Source organism: Simochromis diagramma, unplaced genomic scaffold (genome assembly GCF_900408965.1).
Source record: "Simochromis diagramma unplaced genomic scaffold, fSimDia1.1 OVJJ01000553.1, whole genome shotgun sequence".
In the NCBI taxonomy this organism is placed as follows: Eukaryota; Metazoa; Chordata; class Actinopteri; order Cichliformes; family Cichlidae; genus Simochromis; species Simochromis diagramma.
Window position 1 is genome coordinate 768,932 of NW_024387095.1, and position 6,069 is coordinate 775,000.

The window sequence follows — 6,069 nt, forward strand, 5'->3', positions numbered from 1 at the left end:
CAGGGCACCAGAGGTGGACCTGCCCAGTCTGGTATTCTATGGCCCCCTGGAGGACATTGGGTCTTCAGACCACCCTCATGAAGTCTTTGTTTGGTCATAGCTCTCTCACACCAGCCTCTTGCTGGAGGTCATGTTGTAGCTCTGGCAGTTCTCATCCTGTTGCTCCTTGCGCTAAGGAGTACATACGTGTACCGTTATTGAGTAAAAGACATTCTACGGCCCTGTCCAGCTCTCCCAGAGTAACTTGAGTCCTGGAATCTCCTCCATGCTATTGAAACTGTACTGAGACAGTAAACCTAGTGGCAATGGCCTGTATTAATGTGTCTTCCTGGAACAGGAACTACCTGTGCAACCTCTGTATGATCCAAGTATCGCCTTATGCTACCGGTAGTGAAGTCGACCCGAGCCAAATGCAAAACTAGTGAAAACAAACACTCCTGTTTTGGGGGTTGTCTCTAGGGATGGGTACCGGTGTCCGGTGCCATGATGGCACCAGTTCTGACATAAACGGTAGTAACCAGACCGAAAAGCAGCGCACATTTCGGTGCTTTATTTCGGTGCTTTTTTTCCTGAGCTGTGATACACTTCTAGCCAATAATTTTACGTTTCCGAGGATAGTAGGCGGGGCCAGGTACATACGTTCTTTTAGAGCAGAGCTACGGATTAAAAATGCCCAAGGCGAAGCGGTCAAAAGCCTGGCTGTACTTCCCAGCAAAATATGCAAACTCAGCAGCCTGCAACAAGTGCTTTAAGCTGATACTGTGATACTGTCAAAGGAGGTAACACCTCGAATCCGATGAAACACCTGGCGACGCATAGCGTTTTTTTTAAAAGCCCAGAAATGCGCCGTATGATAGCTTGCTGCGAGACCTCACACCGAGCGCATCTACTGTGCGTGGGTTGCCTGTTATCTGACCCGGAGTTAGCAATATCCCCCAAAAACCCCGAAGAGGAGAGTCCTGGCCCCTAGCCCTGCCAGTGTAGCAGAAATGATGACGGATGATGATGCAGCAGCAGCCGTTCTTCTCTGCGTGAGTAGCTTAATGTTGTTAGTGTGTAATTTACGTTGAGTAGGCTAACTACGTTATTACATTAATGCATGTAAAGTGAACTAGCAAACCTCATCATAGCTACATGCGGCTGTCTTCTTGTTTGATGGCAGATATTCCCTTCACCCTGGCCAAAAAGGCTAAAATGACCAAAGAAAAAGTGGAAAACAGTTAAACATGAGAGGTTTTGGACAAAGTTTGTGTTTTTTCCATTGATTAAGCACTGCTTCCAGCCAAGAGTGATACCATATATGCCCCACAGCTGCAGAAAAGGCTAACATTGTTATCTTTTTACAAAAAACCAGCTGAACATGAGAGGTTTTTGGACCAATTTTGTGTTCTCCATTCTTTAAGCACCGGTTTGAGCACCGTTTGAGCACCGGCACCGTTTCAAAAGTACCGATTTGGCACCGGTATCGGATAAAACCTAAACGATACCCATCCCTAGTTGTCTCGTTGTTGGCCCTCTTGTGCACCTGTTCATCAACAGCAAAGCAGCTGAAACTGACTAACAACCCCCTTTGCTACTTAGTTGATCAGATCAATACCACAGAAGTTTAATTGACTTGATGCTCTGCTTTGATTAAAAAATGTTTATTTAATTTTTTTAGCAGTGTGGTTTCCCTTCTGATTAGGTGAGCTTTTTGCAACAAAAAGAGTTCTTTCACAATAAAACACAAGAAATAGAAGTATATCATATCTACAACATAATAGGGTATAACATACAATACTAAGTTATTTAGCAACAATTTGGATGAAAAATGTCTTCACTTGCTGTTTGAATGAGTCAGTGGAGTCTGTACAGTGGAAAGACAGCGAAAGAGAAATCCTCAATCTTGGTGGCACCGCTTGAAAAGCCCGATCCCCGACTGCGGTATCCTTAATATGACCATCACAGGCACAGCAGCTTCACCCACCTGTGGTTCAAACTTTCTGTTTATAAGGAGCAGACGAGAAATCGTGTAAACCTTGACTTTAGTTGAGTCAAGAATTCAAAGTATGGTGATGAAAATTAGCTTTAGGGACTGCACTTGAAACTGCAGAAAGTCACTCAAAGCTAGGAGCTTACTTATATATATGCAGGGGTGGGGGGAAGACAGGACAAAAGGTGACATATCAGTTGAAATTAAGTCACTCATTTTGTGTTTTGATTCAATCGGTGGTAATATGATTGGTTGATTCATTGATTTAATCATCCAGTCATTGTTTTTGTTTTTTTATCTCAGTTCTGCCACATGTAGTCGTGCTGAACCAAATTCATTCGAAGGTCACACATCAGGACAAATGGCTACTGAAGAATTTAGCTTGGGGAAATTGTTTCAGAAGCACTAACCTTCAGTATCTTTGTTCACAAGTCCAAAAACTCACAGAGTCACATTCCACAGCTGTGGCATCTGCTCCTGACAGTTTACCAGACACCTTGTGCAGCATCAAAGAAAAACATAAGGGCAACAAAGTTGTGGCATTGTATGTGGGATGCAGGTAAAAATTTTCACTTCAAGTTTTGATTGTACAGGAGAAATGTTTTCTATGTTATGTTAGGTTATCTAATCTGTTCCACATACAGCAAGTGGCTCAAGGGAACGAATGAAAGGTCAAAGAAAAGGTAGAAAAACTTAAAGGCCGCTAAATGAAGACACTGCTTTTCGAGTTCTGCCTTTTTCATCACAGCAGGTGATGCAGCTCTGCATGTTTTAATCAGCAGAATTTTGTGCCAAATGTCCTCCTGATGCAATCCCCACCTCAATCTGCTAAATGGGAACGTAAATTTGCAGGGGTGCAGTTCCAGGCCTCTGTATTAACAGCTAGCTGTACTCGATAAGATGTTTGTCATCTGCAGACCTGATACAATGCTGCTGTTAAGACCTTTCAAGACATTTTTTAAAAAGATGTAGAAATAATTGCTCTATAAAGTTTTACTCAACAGATATGTCTGCATTGCCGTTTATATTGTGAGACTTTACGGATTTGTGGTCTGAGGCCTCAAATTCTTTGTTAAGATTTTCAAAAATGAAGTGATCAAGCGTTGGAATGTGGCCTCTCTGTCTGGATTTCACACTTGATTTTTGAACGTTTAAATATAACGCAAGGCCATTATGGCTGAAACTGCCACTTTTTTGTTTGTGTCTCAAGTAAAATACTTTTAAAGTGTCATTCTGGATCTATGACGATATTGGAGAGACAAGAGAGAGCGGTTACACTCACAAAGAAATCAAACCTTCCATGTATTTCTTGAAAAACAAGCCTTTAGGACAGATATGTGACTAAGAAACGGAGACAGTCTTCACAAGTTATGTGAAGTTACTAAGTTAGTTACTGTCACTGCTGCAATTGCACTTGACTGTTGCAGAGCAAGTCAGAGATGTTGAATTTCACTGTCATGTACTGCAGTAAACGCTCTATTATCGTGACATTATCAGGCTTCAGCAATCATGTCACTCTTCAGTAACAAGAGAGAAGAGCGGAGGAGTTGCAAGGAGCTGAAATCAAGGATGAAAGCAAATACAGGCTCATCGACTCGTTTTTTTTTTCTATCGAATGAAAATGAAAAAAAAACCATAAATATATTCTCATTGAAATGGAAAAAGTGAGAAAGTGTTTTACGGGACAAACTTGGAGAACTCTTGGGGAAGCTCTAAATATGTAACTACAGTGACATTAAAGGCTGAAGATCGAAAAAAAACAACAACACTAAAAACAAACTGCTGCATGTGGACGATAAAGCGCACCCTTCATTCATTGTTCAGCATCGTTACACTGCAACTTGTCTTACAACCTCACAAAATCACAAAGTGGCTGTGGCTTAGGAGGTAGAGATAATCACAGAGTTTTTGGTTCAATCCCAGGCAGCTTCTTTCTGCATGCCAAAGTATCCTTGGGTGTGTTCATTGGAGTGTGAATGACAGATGGAAAGCTCTTAGACGTAGAAAAAAAGTTCTTGTATGAATGGGCGAAGGAGGTGTGGTGCAAAGTACATTGATTGCACAAGTAAAAAAACACTGTGTAACAACCAGTCCTTTTCCCATCCATTTAGGCAGTATTCGTCCAATAGGAGAGCCTCATGCAGGCTAAAGTTGAATGAGAAAATGTGCTTTTTGCATAGATCTAGATATAAATAAAGACCATTTATATTTTTTATTTGAGGTTTTATCAAAGTCATCCACCCAAAGCAGGTGAAAGCCACAGTAAGCTAGTTTCTGCTAGTGCATTTGTAGTTTTTTTCCATCAGGAACAATGATTTTTGCTTGTGTTTGAGCTTGATCTTTACCTCTGACAAAACACACACGCGCACACACAGACACACACACAGGGGATGGTTCCTGAATGGGGCCGGAGGTCAGCAGCCGCATGCACGTGACAAGTCAGAGTTAATTCCAGCATCACAAAGGATGCTCTGGACACCAGCAAACACACTCTCCAACAAACACTCACACACACCAGATTATCCCATCAGGCCAGCTACAAAGGTCAAAAGCAAATGTTCAACTTTTGGTCCTTTAGCTCTTCTATTGTTAACAGTTAGATGCTTACTTTATGCAAAACCATCAGTGCATTAATATGAGATTTATGGGGGTTAATGCATAACAGTAGACACCAAGGTTATTATAGTTAACTGAAAGTAAATTTAGATGTGAAAAACAAAAAAACCCAAACATTTCAGTTACAACTTAAATAAGAATAAAAGCTAGATTTTTGAAAACTAATTGAAACAATTTTGTGAACTTGCAAAACTAATTCAAATAAAGTAAAAATACATAGAAGAGTTTATCGACACTTTAGATGACTGCGAGTCAACTGCTTTCAGAACGTTCTGTGTCTTTATTGTAACACCTGTACTGATTTTCCTGAATCCCTTCTCCATAAAATAATAATTAATTAGGACCTATTATTGTAGAGTTTGTACCTTACAAGAGAAACCGCCTTGAGGTGACTGTTGTTGTGATTTGGAGCTATATAAATAAAATTGAACTGAATTAAAACCAAGATTGAAACTAAACTGAATTAAAAGCAAAAACAGCGCAATAAAAATAAAAACTGATCAGAAATGATTGTTTCTAGTCCTCTAATGAAGGTATTGCCCATAAAATGTTTAACAGAGATATTTTTAATGAACTTTTATTTTGCTTAATATGAATAATTTGCATTAGAAATTCAAAACTGAATTCAAATTAGAATTTTGATTGATAGCATGAGTTAGGGTTTCTATTTGTCTTAATTTGCTCCTTTATTCCGAGAAGGCTGCAAGTAGAAATCATGGCATGCTTTTGATAATAACTCCACACACAAAAATGTGAAAATGTCATTGTTACACTGTGTAAGGGTAAAATTGGGGCTTTTATGATCAAAATCGACTCGACTTCGGCTGTTATTTATCAAACAGCTACTTTCATACAATCAGTCTGGTTTGCTCTCACTTCACTGGTCATCAGGTTTCCATGTCCTCCAACTATATAAACATTAAAAACAGAAGTTTACAGTAGTCTCTGAGACCTATTTGATTATTGGCTGGTTTTCCTTAATGGGAATTTTATATTTCTGACATTTTGCTACTTCCTTTTGATTCTTGTGCACCAGTGTAATTCTCTATAAATATTACTGCCTTGTCATATAAGAAAACACATTGTTAATCAAAGGGTTTTGTGAAACTAAAGCCATTGTCACTATGTTTGTGGCACTGTGTGTGTGTGTGTGTGTGTGTGTGTGTGTGTGTGTGTGTGTGTGTGTGTGTCTCAGTGCTCTTCAGGTCACTGTGTTTACTGATTGGTCTGCCATCCATCACTATCAACTCCTCTCCGCCCCTTAAACAGAGGCATCAGTGATGGATCATCCTGATTTGTATCAATGGGCAAAACCTTATCAATAAGGTTAAACACACTAATGTGGGTCTAAAGTGAGAACAAATACATGTGTGTGTGTGTGTGTGTGTGTGTGTGTGTGTGTGTGTGTGTGTGTGTGTGTGTGTGTGTGTGTGTGTGTGTGGACCAGGCAGGACGATAGGTGGGGGTAGGAGTCATTTGTT